Here is a 12,330-nt window from a genome sequence, read left to right as displayed (position 1 = left end):
ACATATTGTAATCTAGAAATAGTCACATGAAATTTCCTTCATTTATATCTGTGTCCAATGATTGAGTTTTATTTAAAATATAGACAGAGAAAGGCAACTTTTGCTAGTTGCTTTTTATAGAATTGTATACAACATTTAGAGTACTCTGTCTTTGACACTGTAAATCAGCCAGTGTTCTTTTTTCAGCTAATCACATTAAACAATATAAATCTTTCCTTTTTATTCTGAATAAATAGTCTAGCTAGCCCAGTAGTGACCATCAAAGGGGAAAAAGAATAATCAAGAAAATAATCTAACCAAGATGGGAAAATTACCCCATCTGCAGAGATTTAACTGCCCGCAGCCCATTTCTGAGGAAAAACCGAATTAAGGATACTCCCTTAGAAACCACTTAGAATTTAAGAAGAATAAGCGTTTATAACTTGAGGTGGAAATGTGTGCTCTTTACAGAAGTTTCAGTGTTTTAGTCTTTAGTCAAGCAAACAGTATTGGAAGAAACTGGAAGCATACAATCATGAGACAGCACTTTCCCACAGCAAAAGACAAAATAATTTTAAACAAACTGTTGAACTGCTATAATTGTGGGAAAGAGCACTGGAAATCTGGTAAGATTTTTTTTTTTTTTTAGGTGAGGAAACCCTTGGTTGACCTCACAGATTGCAAGGACCTTGTCAGCTTACAATCCTTTTTATTTTTTTTATTTTTTACGTCTACAGCACCTGGTCTCCCTAGGTGGTCTCCCATCCAAGTACTAACCAGGCCGGACCCTGCTTAGCTTCCGAGATCAAATGGGATCGGGCTTCTGAGATCAGATGGGATCGGGCTTGTTCAGGGTGGCATGGCCTTAGACTCTTATGAGATTTTTAAGAAATATTACTTGCCTCATTGCAGGTCCTCTGAAATTAAATGAGAAAAAATGTCTTAATTTGCATTAAAACTGCCTAACTAATTCACTGACGCTCCTTAGGCAATGTTGTGTATCAAAGCTTTATGAATTCAAACAAACACTTATACCACTAATTTCCCTATTATAGAGTAGCTTCTCAGTGGCAAGTGGAGAGTTCAGACTTCCAAATACTGCAGATAGCACTCTTGCCATTGAGACCATCAGACTTTGTTTTATGAGGAAGGTTGAGCCTAAAATTCTTATTGTCACTTCTAAATCCAGCTACATTTTGAATGAACCAGGAAAGCTCACTGCTAAAAGTAATAAGCAGTAAATTATGTTATAAAAAAATACAATTACTTTTTAATGTAAGTAGCCCTTGTCTATTTTATGTATTTACTAACTATAAGTTTGTATATTAGATTTTCTTAAATGCAATTCTTCTATACCTTCCTAGAAAAATAATTCATCAATTGCCTTATTTGAAATGCACTTTTAGATTTATTTTGCACATATTCACATAAGTAAAGATTCTGTTTTTTAATAAGGTATTTTACTTTTGTGTTGTGAATGTGAAAATACATAATTATTTCACAATTTACATGCAGTATGTCTCCGTATAAACAGTGAAGTAAGTGATGAGTGAAAGGATTTCCAGATTTATTTTTAAAATATTTATTTATTAGTCCACTTAATAATAACAGCGATCTCATTACGTGCCAACATAAATAACATCTTTATAAAAACAACTATATTTTCCAAAACAAAACCATATTTTCATATTAATACAAAATCACATGAGCAGCTCACTGCCAGCGTTAATTTTACATAAACACAGTCTTTGAGGCTGAAGCAAATCTGACTGGTTTTCAATGTGAAAATAAAATATAAAAACTGTTCTTGGAGTTATTTCTAAACAGAATTTGTCTCTAATCGTCATGTAACAGAAATGTATATATAAATCGGATTCATCAAATGAACTTTTGGTCTTTTTTGCCTTGTCCTGGAGAGAAGAAAATAGTATATGAGCATCCCTTATATCGTGTAATGTTTCACCATGGTAATAGATTGAAATATTTAACACAGGCTTTGGAGTCAGGCTGATCTAAGTATATATCCTGACTCTACTATTTAATCCTTTGATGACAAGTTACTTCATATATCTGTAAAACAAGGATGGCAATACTTACCTTAGTATAATTCCTATGGTTAAAAGATGTAAGAAGAGCTTTTCACAAGGCCTAGGACAAAATCAGACATGTATTGCTATGAGCCCAGGCCACAAAAGAGTAAAAGAAACAGCACATATTGCAGAGACAGATAGCACCTCACTGCTTCCCCTGAGGGTCCCATTGCTCATGACCTGCCTGACAGAAGCAGCCTACATCCCAGAATGAGCAGCAGGACTGAGAGGTGGACAGGTCGCCTTCGCTGATTCCACAGAAGGGCATACAATCGAATGGCGCTCTGGTGGTTTAGCTCCCATTTAGCTGTTTAAGAACCAAACCTCTTTTTCTGTGCCAACAAAAGTCACAGGCTGGGCTGGAGCCAGCTGACTTGTCACAGAGCTTAGGGTCTGTGTGAAATAGTGATAACTTAAATATTTTTTTCCAAATGAAATTTTAAAATAGATTAAAAATTTTGAGATGAATATTTATACTCTTTAAGGATAAGTGCTACCAAAGATAAGACTCTTATTCCAAGCAACATAGCTTATGGACTATTTAGTTTAAATATTGAGGAATTTTACAGTGGTAAAAACTTATTCAGGCAGTTCCTGACCAAAGGCCTTTGTGTATTTATAGACAGTCTCTGTGGCTCTTGTACTCACATACCCACCCATAGTTGAAGTCATCACTGTCACCATCATTGGTGCTCTGTCAGTTGGGATATGAACATGTAGAAATTCAACTAAGTGACAAGCTGGTTGGGTGGGGAGAGGCAGGTTTGTTTTATGTAAAAGTTCAATGAAATCATCAAAGACCCAGATTCTTTCTGTCCAACTGATAAGCTCAGCCTGTCAGCTTTTGCCCTCAGGTTTTTTCCTTCATGAACTCAAGATAACTGTGGAAGCTCCAATCATCACATTTTTCACACAGGCATGTCCAAAGTCTGGAAAGAGAAAGTGAATGTTTTATGTATTAGTCTACTAGGTCTGCCATAACAAAATACCACAGACTGAGTGACTTAAACAACAGACACTTATTTTCTCACAATTCTGGAGGTTAGAAGTCTGTGATCAAAGTGCTGTTTCGGGTGAGAGCTCTTTTCCTAGCTTGTAGACAGCCACCTTCTTCTCACTGCCTTCTCACATGCATTTCCTCAATGCTAGAGTGGAGCGAGAGAGCCTGCTTGCTTCTCTACTTAAAAGGACACTAGCTGCATTGGATTAAGACCCTACTTACGACCTCACTAAACCTTTATGACCTTCTTATAGGCTCTATCATCAAACGCAGCAATATTAGGATCAGGGTTTTAACATATGAATTGGCAGGGTTAGGGGGAGATATAATTCAATCTATAACATCTTACTCAAGTCCTTTTTAAAGTGTGAGAAAAATCTTTCTCAAAAACGCAACATCAACTTCTTCTGAATTAAGTCATTCACTAGTAAGGGGGATAAAATTAGCATGACTGTTTAACTGACAGAGCCAGAGTGGGCCCAGCCTCCCCTTAAGCACCTGAACTCCCAGGAATGAATGAAATCTGAATTCATTAGCAAGGACTAAGGAGAAAATGCCTGTGTAGAGGTAACCAACAGCATTGGGCACAGTGTCTGTCATAAAAACAAATTGGAACTTTAAGAGCATTTAAATTTGAGGGGGTTGAGGAGGGGCCTGAGAGAAAAGAAAACAACTTGAAAGAAGAGCTGGCTCCACACCTGGAGACTCTTGTCATGTTACAGTGCTGTACTTTCAGACAAAAACATTAGTATTTTCTCTCTCACTGCCTGATTTTAACATATATTAAATTTAACATTGTTTTACATATATTTCAATTTCTTTGACTTGCATTGATGACAACGATTAAAGATTAATTTTAAAAAGACATATATTCTCTTCTCTAAAGTATCTTTCTATGATTCACATCTTCATATATTCATATTAATTCAATAAATTTAATTTCCCCAGATACATTGCTGAGAAAAATTTCACTGACAGAGATTCCTTTTTTAGGAGAGGGTGAAACAATAGGTAATTGTGAAGAAAGAATCATTGTAGGACAAAAAGTGTTGGCCTGCAGAGAGGACACATGTGGAACTAAAACGTTCCAAGAGTTTTAGAAACTAGGGAAAGGAGCATCAGAATATAAAGAGATATGCATAAAAGAATAAAAATTTGCCTACAATTAATTTTAGTCAAAGAGTAGACTTTGACTAAGAGAGAATTTTTTTTCTTCCTTCTACTTCTTAATCCATATAATCCTATATTCACAGAATCAAAACTCAAAGAAAATGTACTTTGTGTGTGTGTTTTAAAATAAATATTACCTCTGATCCCCATTTTTTTTTAATCGAGGTATAATTTACCTACAATAAAATTCATCCTTTTTAATTTTAGTTTGGCGACTCTTAACAAATGTATACAATTGTGTAACCACTACCTCAGAACACTGCTACCAACTTAAACAAGTTCCCTCATGGCCTTTCGCAATCAATCTTTCAGACACAACCTCAGCCCTGGCAACTGATGTTTTAATTTCTGTCTGTATGGTTTTGCCTTTTCCAAAATGTTGTACAAATGGAGTCATATAGCGTGTGGCCTCTTAAGTCTAATTATAATGCTAGACTAATGTTGTCGCATATATCAGTAGTTTGTTTATTCTTATTGTTGAGTAGTAGTCCATCGAATGGATTTTCTATAATTTGTTTATTCTCCAGTTAAGGGATATTTGGGATTTTCCTTCATATTGGGCTTTTTAAATAATATAAAAATGATATGAATAATAAAATGCTCAAATATAGTGTTTATACATAAGTTCTCAATTCACTTGGGTAAATAAATACCTGTAAGTGGAATTGCTGTATCGCATGATAAGTGTGTGTTTACTTTTATAGGAAATTTCTAAATTGTTTTACAGAATGACTTTATCATTTTGCTTTCTCATCAATGGCCTATGAAAGTTCTAGTCTCTTCATGTCATTGTCAACATTTGCTATTGTTTGCCTTTTTAATTTTAACTATTCTAAGGTGTGTAGTGGTATCTCCTTGTGATTTAAATTTGTATTCTCTAATGGTTAATGATGTTATACAGACCTTGGAAAGGGTATCATGGGTTCTATAGGAGAAAGAGAAGGAGAAAGACAGGGAGAGTAAGAGAAAAGAAGAAAGGAAAAGAGGAAAGAGGGAAAGAAGGAAGGGGAGAAGGAGGGAAGGAAGGAAGGATAAAGAAAAGGATTAGATTTTGTCTGCCAAATGGCAAATAAATGTTTGAAATCTAAGCAGGAACATAAGTTCTGGATTTTTAATCCAGATAAGTCAAATAGAAAAGTTAGGGAAAGTAAGGAGGAATGGGAGTGTTTGTTATTAAATGATACTAAGTTTTGTCTTAGATAAAATGTATAAGCTCCCCTAGAGTAAGAACCATGGTTTTTTGTTCGCTATTACATCTCTGGTTCTTATTATGGAGTAAATGTGCAAAAAACTATTTACTAAATAAATTTAATAAATAAACTCATAGAATGAATATTTTGATTTTTTGTTTTGGGTTCAGGGTACAATCATGTATTCATTCACACAACAATTCTGATAAGGGTAATACAGTATATGAAACTGACTCAGAGGCACCAATGGAAATGAATTTGAGGCTGCCTCTACTAAGTTCCCTAAGGAGCAAGTATTTGAGGGGGAAATGTCATGTTTATAGATTCTTAGAGAAAGTACAGTTGTTAGTCATTGCCTTTGAAAGTGGTGTTGCAGCTTTCTTGCTAAAATTTGCATGCTTTTTGAAGTATTTTATCAATTGAAAATACTCTTCCCATAAACTCTAGTATTTCTGAAATGAATTTCTATGTTAAGTACATTTTTCACATTTAAAAATTGAATTAAAAATTGAATCTTTTTGAAAGCCATATATCAAGGCAAAATATTTTTAATTGAAGAATCAAGTTTCAAACACTATGAGTAATCACTCTATGGTCTTATCTGATTTTCCAAAAATTTGTAATACCAACAAAACTGCTGTCCTTTGTTTAGTGCACTGATAAACATTTCGGACTTAATTTTGAGCAATCGTATTTTGTGTTTGTATATGAAAGAAAATTATTTTACATATGTTCTTTCTATGCTAATATTAAAAAGATTAAAATAGAATAAAATGACAATGTAGAATAGAATAGATTCCTTATAAAAAACAGAATTCTATAGGCTAAATATTGCTTCTAAAATTTTACATTATTTTTGAAAAATATAAATTTGATCATAAAGATTACCTTGATATTGTATTGTAAATTCAGTTGGCTGTGATACCCATATACTGACTCTGGACTAATTAGTTGATTTTATAAATTGTTTTTTCTTGTCTTAGTTCAAAGTTTAAGACCAAGTGAATGTGCATGCATATTAAAACTTGGCAGAAATAAATGTCAGATCTTTGTAGATTTAATCTTATTTTCTTTTAAGTTATTTAAAAACGTGCTTGATTCCACATGTGAAATAGACCGAATATTTTTTGATTTCATAGTAACTTTTTCAGGTCACTTGAGAATCGTTACAATATTTAAAAAAGCAATTTATCATTATCATGCTAAAAAAGCATTTATTAAGCAACTAATTGTGTGTAACTGGGCTAGATGAGCACAAAGATAGTTACATAAATGAAATTTATGAAATGAATAAATACAAGAAACTAGAGGAGTTATAAAATATTAAATATATTAATATCAGGAAGGTTTCTTACCATGCGCTGATCAAAGATATATCCATTAAGTTTATCATACAGTATGTCATAGAGCAGGAGTGTCTGGGAGCATCCACAATTCACAAGGGACTCAGATGAGTAATCACAGGTGTTTTTTCTTTGATGGATAAGAGAGTAGTATTTATGGAAATAATTTCTAAATAAATCATGGTTATGCCTCCCTCCTTTGCCAGTTTTAGTTTAGTTATAATGGTAATATAATTTTACAAATGGGTAATTACTACAATTAATTAAAATATCTTAACAAATGAGTTAAACATTTCAGTAGCTTTTCTGGTACTTTCCTAAATATAGATCCTGTAAAAGGAGTTTATAAATCCTAACATTTATTTAGTACTTATCTGAATGTTGAAACATATTTTCCACTAATGTTTCATGTAGTCTTAAAATTGATCTTGATATAAGTTTTCATGAATTATTAAAATTCTCCTTCATTTTATTTTATATCAAAATTTCACTTTACTCTTATAAAAGGTTTTTATAAAAGTGAAAAATATTACCTTAAGACTTATCTGTGATTAAGATTTTACTTTTTAAAAACTTCAAAGGTCCATAATATGAAATGATACAAATCAAAGTTCAGGCCCATGGTAAAGCTTTTGGGTAAAGCCAATTTCAAGTATGTGAGTAATGCTTTGACAATAATAAGTGTCTATGTAAGAAACGTCCAAACTTGTATAGAATTTTTATAAAGATTTATTTGAGCCAAACTGATGACATGCTGGGAAGCATGACCTCAAATGCTCTGAACAATGAGTTTTGCCATTCTTTTTATACATTTAGAGGGGAGGTATGGAAGGTTACATGAAAGTGGGGGAAAACAAGGTAAGGAAATCTCTATGACTAGATAGTTAAGATTCTGTGCTCCTTTGAGGGTAGTTATGCCTTTGAGGGTCTGAAAAAGAGGATTACTCCAGATAGTTTAAAGGCCTATTAAAGTAGATGTATAAGAACAATGGACACTGCTTGCTGAAGGCAAAAAATAAACCTTTTCTAGGTCTGAGGTGTGGCTTCCCACCAAGACCTTCTCAGTTAGGAATTTACGATCAGATTACCCTGTGAGGTTACTTTCGGTCATTGAACTTGTGGGATTTATCACAGAGTTCTTTTGTTGTTCACACCAGGTATACTTATTTTTTTCTTCAGGTTAATGTACCATTCCTTACAAATGACATTTTCAACATCATCAACCATTATTTATTGAGGCAGAAAGATAGAGCACTGTGCAAAACAATAGTGAGTCAAAGTGATATATAATATCTTCTACAAAGTAGCTACCATTTTATACATGCAATTCCTTTGTGGTTTCAGAGTTGAATTAAAATAAAAGAATGAGTCATGGAGAGAAAGCATAAAAATTGTGGTAGACACAATCGCTTGACTACCACAATGCATCCTTTTTTTCTTACCATTATAAATGCAATTTTCTTCAGGCAGAAATGTGCCCAATCCGAAAGGAAGGTATCATTTTTGCCTAAACTAGTGCTTTCAATGAAACTTTTGAAGTGGAAAGCCTTCATTAAACAGGAATTTTTGCAGATAGTATCATGTTTACTGTTCCTGGCCCCCACAAATTCAAGTTTAGTTTAATATCTCAAGCACAGTAACAATTAAAAAAAAAAAAAACCCTCAAAGTTTTCTGAATATTCCTTAAAGAGTAGCACCACTTCCAGCTGAGTAACAGTAGTCTAAATAAATCATGATTATGCCTCCCTCCTTTGCCACTTTTTGTTCTAAGCAGTCATATGACCTATTTCTTACTGATGTTACGTCAAGGTAATTATTATGGGCAGCTTTGGGGAAAGTTTTCACTTCTTGACAAAAGACATAAGCATTCGGGAAGGAGCTTTGCCTTGTCATTTCCACCCTTATAGCTTTGGATACTATTGAAAGAGAATGGAATAACTGGAATGTTAACAGCAGCTTTATTACTCTGAAGCAAAAAGCCTGACCATAAAGTCTTCACACTGAGAATGGTGGAGCTGAAGAATAAAAATCTGTAGGCCCTTGAAGACATCACTGCTAGGAAGATGTGTAAAGGTTTTTATTAAGGCTTTTTCAGCCAAGTTATCCATTACTGCAGATTAACAACAAAACACAGAACAACTTAAAAGACCGATCTAACATATTTCTTATATTGAAATTTTTCTTATAGACTTCATTTTTAGCTTATTTTACAAATACAGGCTTACTCATGAAATATTGTGGGTTCAGTTCAAGACCACCACTGTGATCTTAGCTGTGATAAAGCTAATATCACAGTAGAGTTGCACACATTTTTTGGTTTCCCAATGCATATAAAAATTATGTACACATCATACTGTAGTCTATTAAGTGTACAATAACATTATATCTAAAAAAATGTACATACCTTCATTAAAAAGTATTCTGTTGCCAAAAATGCTAACTATCATCTGAACCTTCAATAAGTCATAATCCTTTTGCGAGTGGAGGGTTTTGCCTCTATTTTGATGACTTCCACTGATCGAAGTGGTGACTGCGAAATGTTGGGGTGGTTGTGGCAATTTCTGTGCCACATCAGTTGACTCTTCCTTTGAGTAGTTTCTCTGAAGCATGCAATGATAGTATTTATGCATATTAGAACTTCTTTCAAAATTGGAGTTAGTCCTCTCAAACCCTGTCACTGCTTTCTCGACTAAGTTATGTAATATTCTAAATCCTTTGCTGTCATTTCAACAATCTTCACAGCATCTTCACCAGAAGCAAATTCCATCTCTAGAAACCATTTTCTTTGCTCATTCATAAGAAACAATCCATCCATTAAAGTTTTATAATGAGATTCTAACAATTCTGTTACATCTTCAGATTTCACTTCTAATTCTACTTCCCTTGCTGTTTTAACCACATCTGCAGTTACCTCCTCAACTGAAGTTGAAATCAACTTCTTCCAAACTTCCATTAATGTTGATTTTGACCTCTTCTCATGAATCATGACTGTTTTTAATGGCATCTGGAATGGTGAATCCTTTCCAGAAGATTTTCAATTGACTTTACCCAGATCCATCAGAAGAATCACTACCTATGGTAACGATTGCCTTAGGAAATTGATTTCTTAAATAATAAGACTTAAATGTCAAAATGACTCTTTGATCCATGGGCTGAGAATGGATGCTGTGTTAGCAGGCATGAAAACAACATTAATCTCATTGTATATCTCCATCAGAGCTCTTGGGTGACCAGATGCATTGCCAATGAGTGACAATATTTTGAAAGAAATCTTTTTTTTGAGCAGTAGGTCTCAACAGTAGGCTTAAAATATTCAATAAACCATGTCATAAACAGATGTGCTGACACCCAGGCTTTGTTGTTCCATTTATAGAGCACAGGCAGAGCATAATTTGCATAATTCTTAAGGGCCTTAGGATTTTTGAAATGGTAAATGAGCATTGGCTTCAACTTAAAGTTTCCAGCTTATTAACCCTTAACAAGAGAGTCAGAGGGTCCTTTGATGCTGTGAAGCCAGGCATTGACTTCTCTCTAGCTATAAAAGTCCTAGATGGCATCTTCTTTCCATAGTAGGTTGTTTCATCTACATTGAAAATCTTTTGTTTAGTGTAGTCACTTTCATTAGTTACCTTAGCTGAATCTTCTACATTAGCACTTGCTGCTTTACCTTGCACTTTTATGTTATGGAGACAACTTCTTTCCTTAAATTTCTCGAACTGATCTCTGCTAGCTTCAAACTTTTCTTCTGCAGTGTCCTCACCTCTCTCAGCTCTCATGGAATTAAAGAGGGTTAAGGCCTTATTCTAGATTAAGCTTTGGTTTAAAGGAATGATGTGGCTGGTTTAATCTTCTATCCAGACCATTAAAACTTTCTCTATAGCTGTTTCACATTCTTATTATTCATGTGTTCACTAGAGTAGCACATTTAATTTCCTTCAAGAACCTTTCCTCTATATTCATAACTTGGATACTGTTTGGTACGAGAGGCCTAGCTTTCAGTCTATTTTGGCTTTTGACATGCCTTCCTCACTAACCTTAATCTTTTTTTTTTTTTTTTTGATTTAAAGTGAGAGACATGTGACTCTTCCTTTCACAATGATTAGAGGCCATTGTAAGGTTACTAACTGGCCTAATTTCAATATTGTCATGTGTTCAGGGACTGGAGAGGCATGAGAAGATGAAGAAAGATGGGAAACGGCCAGTCATTGGAGTAGTTAGAACACACACAACCTTTGTTGATTAAGTTCGTCGATTTATGTGGGCATTGTTCTTGGCACCCAAAAACAAATACAATAGTAACATCAAAAATCACTGATCATAGATCACCATAACAGATATAATAATGAAAAAGTTCAAAATATTGTGAGAATTACCAGTATTTTTGATAATTATATATTTGACACAGACTCAAAGTGGACAAATGTTATTGGAAAAATGGTGCCAGTAAACTTGCTTCAACACAGGGTTGCCATAAATCTTTAATATGTAAAAATGCAATATCTGTGAAGCTCAATGAAACACAGTACAATAAAATGAGTTATGTATAGTGACTCCAAGAAAAGTATTGTAGAAAGACAATAAAAAAAAAAGCAAATTAGAACTATTTATTTTAATGTTTTATGAAAATAATATATTTGTATACAGTGGGTATTACCTTAAGACACCTTAGAGGACACCTCATCACACATCTTGTCCAATTCCCATCATTTTCTTCATTTTTTTTTTTATTATAGCAGCTTCTTCAAATTGTACAAACTTAGCCTGAACACTTTCATAATATAGAACTTAATAACCTCCAAAGCATTCTCATTTTATTTTTGGACAGCTGTCATCATTAGAAAATGTGCCTCTGTCCATTCCAAATCAAATTCCCTATTATTTTCCCTACATTGGTTCCGTAATTAAAGACCTATAGAAAAATATCTAATCTCTCCATACTTTCTAACAGGTTATAATTAGGCAAGGTTAACAGGAGGAAGACAGCGATAACCCATGGGATGAAGCTGATGTCAGAAAATTCCAACCTGGCACATATAGATCTTGCTAAATGATCTTTTACATCTGTTAAACCTATTTGGTCTTTAACTTGCCATCAATTCATTGTTCTTTTAGTACCATTAAACTTGCTATCCTCAAGCTCTGAAAATAAACAACACACTGAATACTTTATAGTTATTTTACTAAGGATCAAAAAGGTGGCAGAAGTTCATCCTTCTGTTCATGCCAAAGTGCAGTTTGTCAGTTGAAGGATGTTAGTTTATACAGTGGGAACAGGCTGAAAACTCATTTGGCATGCCAACATAGCTCTTACAGAATGATTTCAAATTTAAAAAATAGACTATGGCCAACTTTCAACTCAAAGTGACCTGGATCAGGTTATTTAATGTTAAAAAATAGCAACTAAGCATATCATCAAACAAATCCTAAATCCCAAGCATTGGTTTTCAACTAAAAGAGATTCTGTGTTTTTGTTATTCTTTCTTTTGTTTCTTACAGTAGAACATTATTAGCAATTCCAGAGAGATATATTATAACTCTTACCAATTTGAGAAAAAATT

The 12,330-nt window shown here is 33.7% G+C and overlaps 1 protein-coding gene and 1 pseudogene across 1 annotated transcript in view; one reads left to right on the top strand and one right to left on the bottom strand.

Annotated features, from left to right (window-relative positions):
- EPHA6 (EPH receptor A6) overlaps nt 1-12,330 on the top strand; it is an 841,299-nt gene that overhangs the window by 443,715 nt on the left and 385,254 nt on the right.
- On the bottom strand, nt 708-850 carry LOC111737436 (annotated as a pseudogene).

The sequence above is a fragment of the Pteropus vampyrus genome, unplaced genomic scaffold (genome assembly GCF_000151845.1).
Source record: "Pteropus vampyrus isolate Shadow unplaced genomic scaffold, Pvam_2.0 Scaffold26, whole genome shotgun sequence".
NCBI lineage: Eukaryota > Metazoa > Chordata > Mammalia > Chiroptera > Pteropodidae > Pteropus > Pteropus vampyrus.
The sequence above is the reverse complement of the archived record's forward strand: the minus strand, read 5'-3'. Positions and strand labels throughout refer to the sequence as shown.